Source organism: Entelurus aequoreus, linkage group LG24, assembly GCF_033978785.1.
Source record: "Entelurus aequoreus isolate RoL-2023_Sb linkage group LG24, RoL_Eaeq_v1.1, whole genome shotgun sequence".
Lineage (NCBI taxonomy): Eukaryota > Metazoa > Chordata > Actinopteri > Syngnathiformes > Syngnathidae > Entelurus > Entelurus aequoreus.
The window spans coordinates 34,982,210-34,999,392 of record NC_084754.1 but is presented as its reverse complement, the minus strand read 5'-3'; the positions used below and the strand labels follow the sequence as shown (position 1 = coordinate 34,999,392).

The 17,183-nt window shown below is 44.5% G+C and overlaps 1 protein-coding gene across 1 annotated transcript in view; it reads left to right on the top strand.

The window, feature by feature from the left end:
* LOC133641808 (laminin subunit beta-1-like) overlaps nt 1-17,183 on the top strand; it is a 111,797-nt gene that overhangs the window by 11,280 nt on the left and 83,334 nt on the right.

Sequence of the window (17,183 nt, the reverse complement as noted above, 5' to 3'; positions counted from 1 at the left end):
CCACAACACAACCAGGCTTATATTTAATATGCCACAAATTAATCCTGCATAATAACACCTGCGTGTTTGTTATGCTAGCTCCTAGCTCCTCTGCTAGCTCCTAGCTCAATAGAACACGCCAATACAATTCAAACACCCGATCAACACACACAATCACTCAGCCCAAAAGACCGTTCACCTAACCCAAGGTTCATAAAGCTTATATATTTTTAAAAAGTTACGTACGTGACGCGCACTTACGGTACGGTACGTGTTATGCTAGCTCCTAGCTCCTCTGCTAGCTCCTAGCTCCATAGAACACGCCAATACAATTCAAACACATGATCAACACACACAATCACTCAGCCCAAAAGACCGTTCACCTAACCCAAGGTTCATAAAGCTTATATATTTTTAAAAAGTTACGTACATACGCAAAAAAAAGCCAAAGCTGCATACTCACAGTAGCACGTCTGCGTCTTTGTCATCCAAATCAAAGTAATCCTGGTAAGAGTCTGTGTTGTCCCAGTTCTCTACAGGCGTCTGTGTATCCAAATCAAAAGTCCTCCTGGTTAGAGTCTCTGTTATCCGAGTTCTTCCACCTTGACTGCATCTTTCGGGAATGTAAACAAAGAAGCGCCGGCTGTGTACTGTTGTGGCTGACTACGTTCGAAAAATACGTCCATTTCGCACCGACAACTTTCTTCTTTGCTTGCTTGGCTTCCTTCTCCATAATGCAATGAACATGATTGAAACAGATTCACGAACACAGATGTCCAGAATACTGTGGAATTATGAAATGAAAACAGAGCTTTTTCGTACCGGCTTCAATGTGGAAGGCATACCCGTGTTCGTCGGGCTACGTCACGCGCATACGTCATCCTCAGAGGCGTTTCGAACCGGAAGTTTAGCGGCAAATTTAAAATGTCACTTTATAAGTTAACCCGGCCGTATTGGCATGTGTTATAATGTTAAGATTTCATCATTGATATATAAACTATCAGACTGCGTGGTCGGTAGTAGTGGGTTTCAGTAGGCCTTTAATAATTGTATTTTGCTGACATGTAATGGAGCAAAAAGTAAACAACACCATTACTCTGAGATTTGTTTCAAATGTAAAGTGCTGTACAATACAAATGAATCCAGGATTTTCCCTGCATGTATTTTTCTTAGGTGGCCCACTTAAAGGGGCACTTACAGTCAATATTTATTTATTTTATTTAAAAAAATGTTTGGGTCAACAGTCAATATTTAGTTATTTATTTTATTTTATTTTTTTCTTAAAAAATAAAAGTGAGCTTTTGTTAAATCAAGTATTGTGGGTTTTTTTCCATATACAACAACCTATCTGCATTTGATAAGAGAATCGACAAGGAATCGGTTCAAAAAGAGGATTCGATAATGGCATCGAAATAGATAATTTTTTAACAAACATCATTCTTACTCCTGTCAGAGAGAGTTTCAATTCCCACATGTCACGAGGGAGGCGCTGAATTTTGAGTCCGAGTGGACCATGTTCTGTACCTCTATTGTTGAGGCGGCCGATCGGAGCTGTGGCCACAAGGTTCCTGTTGTGGCTGTAATCCCAGAACCTGCTGGTGGACATCAGCAGTGAGAGATGCCGTCAAGCTGAAGAAAGAGTCCTATCAGGTCATTTTGGCTCATGGGAGTCTGGAGGCAGCAGAGAGGTACCGACAGGCCAAGCGGTGTGCGGCTTCGGTGGTCGCGGGGGGAAAAAACTTGGACATGGGAGGAATTCGGGGAATACATAGAAAACGACTTCCGGACGGCTTCGAAGCGATTCTGGACCACCATCCGCCGCCCCAGGAGAGGGAGGCAATGCACTGTCAACACCGTTTATGGTGAGAATGGTGTGCTGCTGACCTCGACTGCGGATGTTGTAGATCGGGGAGGGAATACTTCGAAGACCTCCTCAATCCCACCTACATGTCTTCCTATGAGCATGCAGTTCCTGGGGAATCTGCGGTGGGCTCTCCTGTTTCTGGGGCCGAGGGTTGCCGAGGTAGTTAAAAAGCTCCTCAGTGGCAAGGACCTGGGGGTGAATGAGATCCGCCCAGAGTTCTTTAAGGCTCTGGATGCTGTGGTTGCAAGGCGGTTGGTGCTTGTCATGGCAGCAACCCCCAAACCCGATGGTGGACACCAGAGGTAAAGGGGGCAGTCAAGCTGAAGAAAGAATCCTACCGAGCATGGCTCGCTTGTGGGACCCCCGGAGCAGCTGACAGGTACCGACAAGCCAAGCGAGCCGCGGCCTGATCGGTGGCGGAAGCACAAACTTGGGCATGGGAGGAGTTCGGTGAGACCATGGAGCAAGATTTTTGGTCGACCTCAAAGAGATTCTGGCAAACCATCCGACGCCTCAGGAGGGGGAAGCAGTGCCCTGCCCACATTGTGTATAGTGGGGGCAGAAACCTGCTGACCACTACTAGGGTTTTAGTTGGGCGGTGGAAGGAATACTTTGAGGATCTCCTTAATTCTACAGACATACCCTCCGTAGAGGAGGCAAAGTCTGAGGTCACAAACGTGTACATTTCCATCGACGGAGCCAAAGTTGCTGAGTTAATCAAAAAATTGCCCAGTGGCAAGGCCCCAGGAGAGGACGAGATTCGCCCCGAATACCTCAAGGCTCTGGATGTTGTGGGACTGTCTTGGCTGACACGTCTCTTCAACATAGCGTGGAAGTCTGGGGCGGTACCTCTTAATTGGCAGACCGGGGTGGTGTCCCCCTTGTCAAGAAGGGGGACCGTAGGGTGTGTTCCAATTATAGAGGGATCACACTTTGGCCTCCTGGGGAAAGTCTATTTCAGGGTGCTGGAAAGGAGAGTCCGGCCGTTAGTCGAGCCTCGGATTCAGTAGGAACAATGTGATTTTCCTCCTGGTCGTGGAACACAGGACCAGATTTATACCCTCTCTAGGGTACTAGAGTGGGCATGGGAGTTTGCTCAACCAGTCTACATGTGTTTTGTGAATCAGGAAAAGGCTTTCAATCATCCTTCGCGGTGTCCTGTGGGGGGTGCTCCAGGAGTACGGGGTCCAGGGTCCGTTGCTACGGGTCATACGGTCCTTGTACAAGCGGAGCAGGAGTCTCGTTCACATTGCCGGTAATAACGCATCTCTTGACTCTTGAACGCATCATAATTAAATTATCCCCTCAACTCCCCCCAAAATGGATTAACTCGCTGGAATAAAAAAGACAATATAACATACATCCATAAACGTGGACGCATGTGAAAAAATACAATATATTTATCTGTACAGTAATCTATGTATTTATTTATATATATTTATTTATTTTATTTATTTATTTATATATTATTTATATATATATATTTATTTATATATGCATCTTATTGCTTTTTTATCCTGCACTACCATGAGCTTATGTAACGACATTTCGTTCTTATCAGCTGTAAAGTTCAAATTTGAATGACAATAAAAAGGAAGTCTAAGTCTAATAAGTCAGACATGTTCCCAGTGGACGTTGGACTCCACCATGGCTGCCCTTTGTCACCGGTCCTGTTCATTGTTTTTATGAACATACTTTCTAGGCGCAGTCAGGGTGTGGACGGATTCCAGTTTGGTGGCCAGAGGATCGCATCTCTGCTTTTTGTAGATGATGTGGTCCTGTTGACTTCATCAGGCTGGGACCTTCAGCGTTCACTGGGGCGATTTGCAGCTGAGTATAAAACTGCTGGGATGAGGATCAGCACCTCCAAATCTGAGGTCATGGTTCTCAGTCGGAAAAGCTGGACTGCACCCTTCGGGTCGGGAGGGAAGTTCTGCCTCAAGTGGAGGAGTTCAAGTATCTTGGGGTCTTGTTCACGAGTGAGGGAAGAATAGAACGCAAGATTGACAGACGGATTGGTGCGGCGTCTGCAGTGATGCAGTCACTTCACCGGTCTGTTGTGGTGATTTATAGGTCAGTCTACGTTCCTACTCTCACCTATGATCACAAGCTTTGGTTAATGACCGAAAGGACAAGGTCGCAAATACAAGCGGCAGAAATTAGTTTCCTCCGCCGGATGTCTGAGATCACCCTCAGAGATAGTGTGAGGAGTTCTGTCATCCGGGAGAGACTCAGAGTAGAGCCGCTGCTCTTTCACGTCGAGAGGAGCCAGCTGAGATGGCTCGGGCATCTACTACGGATGCCTCCCTGGTGAAGTGTTTCGGGCATGTCCAGCCGGGAGGAGTCTTCGGGGCAGACCTTGGACACGTTGGAGGGACTATGTCTCACAGCTGGTCTGGGAACGCCTCGGTATCTCTGCTTAGACTGCTGCCCCTCAACCCGGACTCGGATAAGCGGCTAGAAATGGATGGATGGATGGAAATTAAAATTTATATTCATTGTCCAGCCCTAAGTTGAGAGTGGAATCATTTTGCATTAACCAAAATGTAGGTAAAAGGTTAAAATAATCGCGATTTGGATTTTTGCCATAAATACCTAGCTCTACGTCATCATCATGGCGCCGATGAAGGCTGCCTCGGTGCTTTCGTGCGCTCTGTTTTGTTTGTTTTTGTACATAAATTGTGTTTCCGGGTGCTCTTACACCCGTGAAGAGCTACTGAACATCAGATCCACCATCCCTATGGACTTGTTACCGGTCATCTTAGCGTCAGCTGCGGATTTGGTCCATTCTGCGATCAAAAGAGGGAAAACGCATCGACGAGGAAAGAGAGCGGGCGCACTTGTCCGTCTTCGCGGACGGGGATTGCGCACGCCTCTACCAGGCATCTTCCTCTCCAACGTCCGCTCACTTGCCAACAAGATGGACGAGCTAGCGTTGCTGATGAGAAGGAACAAGGACTTCTCCTCATCATGTGTGTTGTGTTTCACAGAGACTTGGCTGAGCGCAAGTGTCCCGGACAGCGCGCTTCAACTGGAGGGCTTTCATCTCCTCCGCGCGGACCGAGACGCGGCGCTCTCTGGCAAAAAAAGAGGCGGGGGACTATGCTTCTTTATCAACAATAGCTGGTGCACAGACGTGACTGTGATTTTTAGACACTGTTCTTCCTCTCTGGAATATTTTTTCATCCACTGTAAGCCCTTTTACTCACCGCGTGAGATTGTTTCACTCATTCTCGTGGCTGTTTACATCCCGCCCGGCGCGGACGTGCGTGACGCTCAGCGCGCGCTCGCAGGACAGATCTTACATGTGGAACGGTTTTTTCCTGACTCTCTTGTTATCGTGCTTGGTGACTTTAACAAGGGAAATTTGAGCCAGGAATTACCAAAGTATAGACAGTTTATTAAATGCCCGACCAGAGAGGAGAACACGCTGGATCACTGCTACACTACACTGAGCAAGGCTTTTCATGCAGTCCCGCGCGCTGCTCTTGGACTATCAGATCATGTGATGGTGCACTTAATCCCTTCATACAGACAGAGACTGAAACTGGCTAAACCTGTTATGAGGAACATTAAGTGTTTCACCGCCGAGTCTGTGGACGAGTTGCGTGCTTGCTGGGAAACGACAGACTGGGAGGCAATTGGAGCGGCCACGAACAATCTGGACGAGTATACGGACACTGTGACCTCATACATACAGTTCAATGAGGCGCGCATCATTCCAACGCGCACCAGGGTTTGTTATAACAACGACAAGCCCTGGTTCACACCCAAGCTCCGACAGCTGCGCAAGAAAAAGGAGGCTGCGTGGAGAAGCGGGGACCGAAGTACATACAGAGAAGCGAAGTACCACTTCACCAGGGAAGTGGAGAAAGCTAAATCTGTGTAGTCTAACCGTCTACAGGAACAGTTCCGCTCCAATGATTCTGCGGCAGTTTGGAGAGGTCTAAGGGCCCTTACGAACTATAAGCCCAAAACCCCCCAGGCCCTGAATGACCGGACTCTCGCTCAGGGCCTCAACACACATTACTGTCGTCATGAACGGCCTTCAGCTCATCAAAGCCATGCTCCCCCCACCATCACCCTCCCCACCAATGCCAGCACATCATTAAAGGAGTTAAAGGACTCCAATGACATCACAGGACTCCAAAAACATCATAAGACTGTAAAGACCCTCTCCATCAAAGAAGAGGATGTACGCCGGCAGTTCTTGAAGCTGAATACGAGGAAGGCCCCCGGGCCGGATGGTGTCTCCCCCTCCACTCTCAGACACTGTGCGGACCAGCTGGCTCCTGTCTTCACTGACATTTTTAACACCTCTCTGGAGCTATGCCGCGTGCCGTCCTGCTTTAAGACCTCTACCATTGTCCCTGTCCCCAAGAAAGCACGGATCACAGGACTAAATGACTACAGGCCGGTCGCGCTGACGTCTGTGGTCATGAAGTCCTTTGAGCGCTTGGTCCTGCCCCACCTCAAGGACATCACCGCCCCCCTCCTGGACCCACTGCAGTTCGCCTACAGAGCCAACAGGTCTGTGGATGATGCAGTGAACCTGGCCCTCCACTTCATCCTGGAGCATCTGGACTCCCCAGGAACCTACGCTAGGATCCTGTTTGTGGACTTCAGCTCTGCCTTCAACACCATCCTCCCTGGACTGCTACGAGACAAGCTCTACCAGCTCAGCGTGCCCGACTCCCTCTGCAGTTGGATTAATGACTTCCTGACAGACCGAAGACAGCACGTACGGCTGGGGAAGATTGTCTCGGACAGTCGAACCACAAACACTGGTATTCCTCAGAGCTGTGTACTCTCCCCCTGGCTCTTCTCCCTGTATACAAACTGCTGCACCTCCAGTCACCAATCCGTAAAACTGCTCAAGTTTGCGGATGACACCACCCTCATCGGGCTCATCTCGAATGGCGATGAGTCCGCCTACAGGAGAGAGGTGGACCGGCTGACGTCCTGGTGCAGCCTCAACAACCTGGAGCTGAACGCCCAGAAAACAGTGGAGATTATCATGGACTTCAGGAAAGTCACAGCCCCACCATCCCCCCTCACCCTGATTGACTCTCCCACCCCCGTCCCCATTGTGGACTCCTTCCATTTCTTGGGCACCACCATCACCCAGGACCTCAAGTGGGAGCGGACCATCAGCTCCCTCATCAAGAAGGCCCAGCAGAGGATGTACTTCCTGCGGCAGCTGAGGAAACTTAAGGTGCCGACAGAGATGCTGGTGCAGTTTTACTCAGCCATCATAGAGTCCATCCTGACCTCCTCCATCCACAGTCCAGGATAAGAATAGACTGCAGGGCATCGTACGTGCTGCTGAGAAGGTGATTGGCTGCAAGCTCCCATCCCTCCAGGACTTGTTCTCCTCCAGGACCAGGAGGCGTGTGGGTCGGATCACAGCTGACTCTTCTCCCCCTGGACACACACTATTCTCCCCTCTCTCCTCAGGCAGGAGACTACGCTCCATCCAGACCCACACCTCCCGCCACCTGAACAGTTTTTTCCCCTCGGCCATCAGGCAAATGAACAATAACTCCTAACAGCAGCTCCTTGAATTCCTTGAATCTATCTGATAGCTCAGTCACAGCTCTTTTTATACCAAATATGTGTTATATGTGTTTTATGTCGCACGTTTGCACCAAGAAAAATTCCTAGTTTGTGAACCCGTTCTCAAACAATGGCAATAAAACGATTCTGATTCTGATTCTGATTCTCTAACCTGGAGGTGGATAGATTCTCTGAGCGAAGGAGAAGTGCTCACTAACACAGATTTAGACAGATTTGTCAAAATTTGCCTTTTTGTGTACATAGAAAAAGGTTTAGATCTTAAAAGCAGCTCATGAAAGATGGAAGCAAAAACAAAAGTGATTGTAAGCTTTTTTTAAAATGTATATTCCAGGGTTTACCCTGCCTTCCGCCCGAGTGCCGCTGGGATAGGCTACAACCCCGAAAGGGACAGGCGGTAGAAGATTAATGGATGGATGGATATTCTAAGGGTATTCCGATCAGATATTGATATAAGACCAATGTCAGCCAAAATATGCGATTATATCGTCTTACATCTAAAATCTCTAATATAAGCTCCGATACAAGCAGTCCTGCCGCTAGGTTTACTTGTAAAAAGTTGGACAGCCGGTTAACATCTAAATGTCCCTTAATTAGCACACAATGTTGGTGTTTTTTGTATTTTAGTCAAGTCGTTTACAAAATATAAATATGCTGTATTGGAGTACACACATGCACAGTGTGTGAGTGTGTTGTTTATGAAAGTTAAATGATGTATACAATATTACTTATGCATTGAGTATGTGGCAGTGGAGTATGCACATACTGTATATCTCTGAATGTTTTTGGTTCTCACATTTGATGAGCATAGGTAACATCAAGATGCCTTGTTAGACTTGATATGTTTGGCTGGTCCCTTTCTACTGATGGAATGGAATGTTTAACAAAATAAACACAGTTGTGTGACTTTGTCTGTGGCTTAAAGGGGGGAGTGGAGGTGGGGGTAACAGTCTGGAACACTTCCTGTGCTGACTACCCATCCCAATCCATTCATACCCCCCCCAACAAACACACTTACTTCACCACCCCCATAAGGAGGTGCTGATATAACAGGAGGCAGATGTTTGTGCAGCTGCTAAAGGATACTCTGAAGTTGAGTTCTCTCACTCAAAGTAATCCAATGCTCTCAAAAGATGGTCGAACAAGAAACAGAAACATGTGTCTGTATTAGCGTGTGTCGTCACATTAACTTCAAAAAGTATCAGTCATGGTATAAAAATGAATGTCTGAAACACAAAGACACAACAAGCTATTTTTTTGGAGACTGCTTTGTTGGCTGTAGTTAGAATTGTGTTATTCACTGTGGCATAATCCTACTAAATATATTGAATATTAATTAAGGATTGTGGAGGTGGGAGGAAATGATGTCATTGTCTAATTTTCAGAATTGTACATGACACGTGAAAAGCAAAAAACAATAGTTTAGTTCCTAGACTGAGATGTAAGTAGCTTGTAAGTCTGAATTTTTTGTACTTAAATTATACCTAGATTGAATTTGATTCTTATTTATCACGATTCTGAATCGATTCAAAATTTTCAAGAATCGACGTTTACAAATATGTTCTTTAGGCCATCGGTGTGCTTACTCCCTGCCTTATTATACATTATAAATCAGTAGCCAAAAAGAGATTTTGTAACCTGTAACCTGTTTTGAAAAGGTTTTATTGTAATTAATATACGAAATGATATATTGCGAAAATAATTTTGAATCAAGTATCATGTTGTATTATAAATTGATTCTGAATAGAATTGCAAACCCAAGAATTGGAATCAAATTGAATTGTGAGTTGGAAGATTCACATCCCAAATAGGTTATTTACATTATTCTGAAAAAACACCTTGGTCACTTACTCTGTACACAAAAGACATCAAGTACAATGCAGTAACATGCTTATTGGGAAAAGGAAGTCTCAATTATGAGACCAGTGGACTGCTTAGTTATCACTGTCCATTTATTAGTAGGAGAGCCTTTCACATGTTGGAAGATCTAATTATAGACCTTCTCCTTCAGTGTAGCCAGCTGTGCAGCACCATACTTGCCAACCCTCCCGTATTTTCCGGGAGACTCCCGAAATTCAGCGTCTCTCCCGAAAACCTCCCGGGACAAATTTTCTCCCGAAAATCTCCCAAAATTCAGGCGGAGCTGGAGGGGGCGTGGCCTCCAGCGGACCTGAGTGAGGACAGCCTGTTTTCACGTCCGCTTTCCCAAAATATAAACAGCGTGCCTGCCCAATGACGTTATAACTGTAGAATGATCGAGGGCAAGTTCTTGGTTTCTTATGCGGGTTTATTTTTAGGCAGTTTCATTAACGTCCTCCCAGCGCGGTAACAACACACAACAACAGCAGTCACGTTTTCGTCTACCATAAAGCAGTTTGTCTGCCGTAAACAGCAATGTTGTGACACTCTTAAACAGGACAATACTGCCATCTACTGTACATGCATATGTGACAATAACATGTACGGCTTTTAGAGAGTGCAGTGTACAACTGTGCACACAACAAGGAGACGAAGCAGAAGAACGAGGAAGATACAGCCGTGGCGACGCCGACGACGAGTAAGATGAAGAAATACGCTTGTAAGTTCCAAGCCGCAGCTGCGATTGGACCTGGATAGTCTCCGGGAAAGAGTAGTGGAGTACCAAGTGCTTGGCAGTGAAGATCTTCCTCAGGAAGCAAAGATTGACCGGTTTTGGGCCATGCTAGGGAGAGATGGAAGATTCCAGACTCTAGTGCATTTGATGAAAGCACTTTTGTGCGTGCCACACAGCAATGCATCATCAGAGAGGGTGTTCAGCATGCTTAGAAAAATAGTGACAGAGAATAGAACAAGGATGGACAATTCAACCCTTAACTCAACAATGAGTAGATGAGTGTTATGTGTGTATATGTGTAAATAAATGAACACTGAAATTCAAGTATTTATTTTATTTATATATATAAATTCAAGTATTTATTTTATATATATATATATATGTATATATATATATATATATATATATATATATATATATATATATATATATATATATATATATATATATATATATATATATATATATATATATATATATATATAATTTAAAAAAATATATAGCTACAACTCACTGAAAGGCAAGTATTTCTTATATATATATATATATATATATATAAAATACTTGACTTGGTGAATTCTAGCTGTAAATATGCTCCTCCCCTATTAACCACACCCCCAACCACGACCCCGCCCCAACCACCGACCACGCCCCCCACCTCCCAAAATCGGAGGTCTCAAGGTTGGCAAGTATGGCAAGCACACACGTACAATAAAGTGACTGATGTGCCACATCGATTTGATTCAGTTCCAACAACAATCTGGATGTCCCTCCAGTTACCAATGTGGACCACTACTACAAGTGATGCTGATAATAGCTAGTCAACTAGAGTTGTGACTTCTAACTCTCAGGAAAACACCGCCCCCTAGCGTTATTGCAAGACGATCAAGATGTCATCAGAAGGGCTGGGGTAGTGGCTACGCTGTAGCATAATGGAGCCTTTAGGTGTGTAACAGTACAACATAATTACAATTTGATATGTGCAGTGTTTTTTAGATCATTGCTTGGTAAATTTTTGGTACAGTGAGACTTTCTATGAGTCGGCCAATTGTGCCATACCCTGGGCCCAGTAGGATTGGAAGTGACAGGCCCAAATTTTAGATTTAATATTTGTAATTTATACCAATATATATAAATACGTGTGTGTGTGTGTGTGTGTGTGTGTGTGTGTGTGTGTGTGTGTGTGTGTGTGTGTGTGTGTGTGTGTGTGTGTGTGTGTGTGTGTGTGTGTGTGTGTGTGTGTGTGTGTGTGTGTGTGTGTGTGTGTGTGTGTGTATATATATATACATATATATATATATATATATATATATATATATATATGTATGTGTATATATATATATATGTATATATATATATATATATACACGTTAGGTCAGAAAAAACACAGAGGCTATATCATTCCTACAAGCCTGTTTCGCAGGTTTCCCTGCTCGTCAGGGGATTTTAATAAATAATTAAATCCTAACGTATATTCCGCTCTACCCCGATATTGAGCACTGTATAACCACAGAAACCTCGACTATATGTATATATATATGTATATATATATATATATATATATATATATATATATATAAATACATTAATAAATAAGTTCTTTTATCTGAATGCCGCTGTGTTTGGTATGTTATTATGTTGAGTGTGTCAAAACGCACACACAAAGTGCAACAAGCAATAACATCGTGGAGAGGAAGAATGGCAAAAAACGCCAATTCTACTGGTTAATAAAGAGGGTGCGTGAAGTGCAATATGGAGGTATTTGGGCTTCAAAATTAACGATAAAGGTGACGCTTTAAGCATGGAGGCGCCGTGCTGAAAATGTGGCTATTAGTTTCACTACCTTTGCTTCAAACTTAGGCAAACATTTAAATAATAAGCATTCAGATCTGCACAAGGAGTTATAAAGAATGACAGGTAACAATGTTGTTACACCTGTCCTGCTGTTCGGCTCCCATGCAGACTGTAGTCGAGGAGCACAGGTCAGACATTCCCTCCAGGGTCAATGTTTTTGTCGAGGGTAGCACCTTTCACTTTACCCGGAAATGGGTCTGCTAAGCTCTGCTTTCGGGTCAGAATGAAGAGGCCACCGATTCGTGACAATCTGGTTGCTTTATTATTAGTTTTGCAGGACACAACGGGACCCGTTCATCACTCTACTGCGCAGTGCACATGCTCCTTCTCTCTCTCTTTACTCACCCACTCACTCACTGACGTCACTCAGCCAACACAATGACATTCTTGCAAACACATAAGTTAAACAGCTATCCTGCTGTGCACATGTAGATACGTAAATGCGCACAGAGCTGCTTGGCTTGATGCCAAATATTTACGGAGTTAAGATCTAGCGTCACCGAATACAAGTGAAATTAATTAATTTTGGTAACAAATTGCTACCATTTGTGTTTTATCTTGAACAAAAGTGTGTTTTAACTGCTACATGGCTTGTCTGTGTCACTTATCCATAGTTTTGTTTTTAGTACTTACTAATAATTGTATTTTTCTTAAAGCACAGACCAGGAGTGGCAACCATAAATCATGACACATTTAATATAATGTCAATAAAGCTTTTTATTCTACTCTAACTTAATCCTTGATTATGGCAGAATATATGTAATATGGAAAATTGTTAATTGTTTTTGAGTACAACACGAAAAAGCCGAATGGGTTTAATGCCTTTTAATTTATATTTTAACCTTGTAAAATGTTTATTTGAGTGCAGTAGAAAACATATGTGTACTGTATTGTGGGATTTTCTTTTAAAATAAAGCCAATATTGACAGTTTTCTTAGTTCCCTTTATTTGGAAAAGCATCGATAAGCATTTGGTACCTGTACCAAATTATTGGTACCTAATAATATATATATATATATATCATCATCATCATCGGCAGCTCAGTCTCGAGAGACCATACTGATGCGCGTCTGGAGTCTTGTCATGTTGTTTGGCATCGTCTGCTATGGCTGCGCAGTCCGATCTGTGAGTGACAGTCTTTATTGCAGTTTGTGCAAATGAATAAGGTGGCCTGGGTTTGAGGGGTTGCTGCAGTGCACTTCCTGCGTCTCCTCTTCTCTGCTGCAAGCCGATCTCTTGCCACCTCAGCTTCTGCACTGCCCTTGTGGACAGTCTGACGCCAAGCATTTCTGTCCATGGCCTGTACCTCCCAGCTGTCAGGAGAGATGTTGCATGCTTTCATGTCTCTTTTGCAGACGTCCTTGAAGCGTAGTAGGGGGCGACCAGCTCGTCTGGTGCCAATGGTCAGTTGTCCATACATGATGTCCTTAGGTAGTCTTCCATCCTCCATCCGTCGGACATGGCCGAGCCAGCGGAGACGGCGTTGACTCAGCAGGGAGTACATGCTGGGGATCTTGGCGCGCTGCAGGATGTTGGTGTATGGGATGTGGTCCTGCCAGCTGATGTTGAGGATGCGCCTGAGGCACCGCATGTGGAAGGTGTTGAGCCGACGTTCTTGCTTCATATAGGTGGTCCAGGATTCACTTCCATAGAGAAGGGTGCTGAGAACGCAGGCCTGATATACACGGATCTTGGTGTGTTCTGACAGCGCTCCGTTCTCCCACACTCTCTTGGTCAGTCTAGCCATGATGGTATTTGCCTTTCCGAGACGCCTGTCCAGTTCGATGTCCAGTGAGAGGTTGTTGCTGATTGTTGATCCCAAGTAGGTGAACTCGTCCACAGTGTCCAGTCTGATGTTATCAACTGTGATGGAGGGGGCAGTACTGATGTCTTGTGCACTGATGTTGGTCTTCTTCAGGCTTATTGTGAGCCCAAACTGCTTACAAGCATCGGCAAAGCGGTCAGCCAAACTCTGAAGGGCATCCTCTGTGTGAGTCATGAGGGCTGCATCATCAGCAAACAACATCTCCCTGATGAGAACTGTCCTGACCTTGGTCTTAGAACGCAGTCGCGCCAGGTTAAACAATCTCCCATCAGACCGGGTGTGCAGGTATACACCATCAGTGGAGGAGTCGAAGGCGTAAGACAGGAGCAGGGAAAAGAAAATCCCGAAAAGGGTTGGTGCAAGTACACAGCCCTGCTTGACACCACTGTTGATACAGAATGGTTCTGAGGATGATCCGTCATACAGGACTGTGCCCTTCATGTTGACATGGAAGGAGGTCACCATGCTGCCGAGCTTTGGGGGGCAGCCAATCTTCTCAAGGAGCTGGAATAGGCCTTCCCTGCTGACCAGATCGAAGGCCTTGGTGAGGTCTATGAACATCATGTAGAGTGGCTGGCCTTGCTCTCTACTCTTTTCCTGGAGCTGTCGAAGGGAAAAGATCATGTCAGTTGTCGACCTGCCTGCTCTGAAGCCACATTGGGATTCTGGATAGACACGATCCGCGAGTCTCTGCAGCCTGTTGAGGAGGATATACACATGACCCATGGACTTATCAGCCCTTTTGCTATAAAGAGAGTGAATAATTCTTCATCTGGGCTCACTTTTGCAGAACCTTGCACTTGCAGAGGTGCCTGCTCGGGAAGGTGGGAAACCAGCCGGTAGTTTACCATGAGGTCAGGACCGAGGTTAGGTCTTTTGAGCAGAGGACGAATAACCACTTTTTGGAATGCTAGGGTAACAGTGCCAGAGAAAAGTGATAAGCTAAACATATTTAGCACTGATGGTTCTAATATTACAAACAACTCCTTGATAAGTTTCCCAGGAAGTGGGTCAAGTAAATATGTTATAAAATGATAAATGGGTTATACTTGTATAGCGCTTTTCTACCTTCAAGGTACTCAAAGCGCTTTGACACTATTTCCACATTCACCCATTCACACACACATTCACACACTGATGGAGGGAGCTGCCATGCAAGGCGCTACCAGCACCCATCAGGAGCAAGGGTGAAGTGTCTTGCCCAAGGACACAATGGCCGTGACTAGGATGGTAGAAGGTGGGGATTGAACCCCAGTAACCAGCAACCCTCCGATTGCTGGCACGGCCACTCTACCAACTTCGCCACGCCGTTGTTTGTTTTGTCCCATTAATACGTCGCAGGAGTTCCTCTAATGTTATTTCATCTAAAAGAGAGAGATTATTTTGCAGGACAATAACCGTTGTACCTACATTCGTATCTGCGTTAATAGAACCCAGTTGTAGCTGTGTCGCATTGTCATTAATCTCCTTTCTAATGAGTTCAATTTTCTTTTTAAAGAAATTCATAAAGTCATCAGCCGAGTGGGTGGAGCTACTGGGAGGAGTTCATTGTTGGGTTAGCGATGCTACTGTACTGAACAAATATTTAGGATCGTTTTTATTGAGGCAAATGAGATTGGAGTAGTAATTAGTTTTACCTAAGGTCAGCGTGATAATAAGTTATTAAAGTATCACTCCATGCTTGATGGAAAACCTCAAGTTTAGTCGCATGCCATTTCCACTTCAGCTTTCTACATGATAGTTTAAGAGCTCTGTTTTCTTCTGTATACCATGGGGTACGCCTTTTAGGGGCCTTTTTTTAGCTTTAGCGGTGCTATACTATCAATGTCCTTGCGCAGGGCATTGTTTAAGTTTTTAGTGAGGTTATCAATAGAGCCCACATAATTTGGGATTGGTGCCATTAACAAAGGCATTAGGTCAGCAAGAGTCGTAGTTGTGACAGCATTAATGTTGCGGCTGCTAAAGCATCGGTTATTAGTAGCTTGTTGACAATAAGTCAGAACTTCAAATGTTATAAGGTAATGATCGGACATTACTTTATTGTACGGGACAACCAAAACTTTGGAGGTGGTGACACCCTGGACAAGGACGAAGTCCATTGTATTACTGATGCGATGCGTGGGTTCATTTATTATTTGTGTAAGATCACAGCTATCATAGTCTGGAGCGACACACACGTAGGGTCTGAAGGGGTATTTATATGGATATTAAAATCCCCAATTATAATTATATTACCTGCGTGCGTCACTAGATCATCGGCAAACTTTAAAAATTCACTGACAAAGTCCAAATAGGGCTCAGGGGGGCGGTAGATAACAGCCAGATAGAGAGGTAGCATTGTGACATTCCTCATAGTAAGCACCTCAAATGATTTATATTTATTACTTAGGTCAGGGGTAAGGTTAAGGTTTTCATTGGATATTAGTGTGACCTCTCCACCCCTTTTAAGGGTAGGGGCAATATGTGCATTTGTATAGTTAGGAGGAGATGCCTTGTTAAGCGGGAAAAATGTATCTGGTTTTAGCCAAGTTTTGCTGAGACAAATGACGTTAAGATTGTTGTCTCTAATGACCTCATTAACTAATAACGTTTTGGGAGACAATGATCTGATGTTTAAAAAGCCCACATTATAGGTAGTGGGCTGTATTGAGGAATTTTTGTTAATGGTATCCGTAGTACTGATATTAATAACGTTACGTTTATTTTGTGTAATGCGTCTTAAATCATTTTGAACACGGCTAGGAATTGATATGATGGGGATCTTGAGATGATTTGCTTGGTGCTGTGATAGATCGAACGCATCATAATTTGCCACCTCAGTAGAATGCATGTTCACCTCTGGTACAGTCACTACAGAAAAAAAAACATTATGTGAGTTGTGTATTATTCTATGAGAAATGGTATGTGTGCAGGAATTTTAGTTCTAGCTTAACTGACTCCTCACTCGGACTAACAGACACTGTCATTTTCTGTGTCCGAGCTTGCTCGAGTATAGTTAATCAAGTATGATTCAACCAGTAATCTATGTTTCTAGGTAGATTGATGGCGCCTTCCCGTTAGGGTGAAAACCGTACCTCCTCGGCAAGCCCGGTTTGCCCCAGAAAGAGGGCCAATTATAAATTACACTTAATTATGGCTGGTTTGCTAAGAAAAATTACAGTATTGTATGGTATGATCATCACCACCTTCGCCGCGCCGGGCTTGGCGTCGTTAGCTTAGCAGCTATCTAGCTGACAGAGGGGCGGTGAGACAGAGAGCGGGTGGTTTGCAAGTTTGATAAGACTTCTAAATATGTTGGAAAAGGAATAAAGAAAGCTGTAAAACAATTAGAAGCACACAGATAGAAAGATAGTACTTAGCTTTTTTGCCGGAGCAGCTGCGAGCAATCACTCACGGCAAACAGGAAACCGGAAAGTGGATGGTACTTAATGCAGTAGAACTAAGGTTACATTCAGGGATAAGACATCAGAGAAGATTGAAGAACCACAAAACTG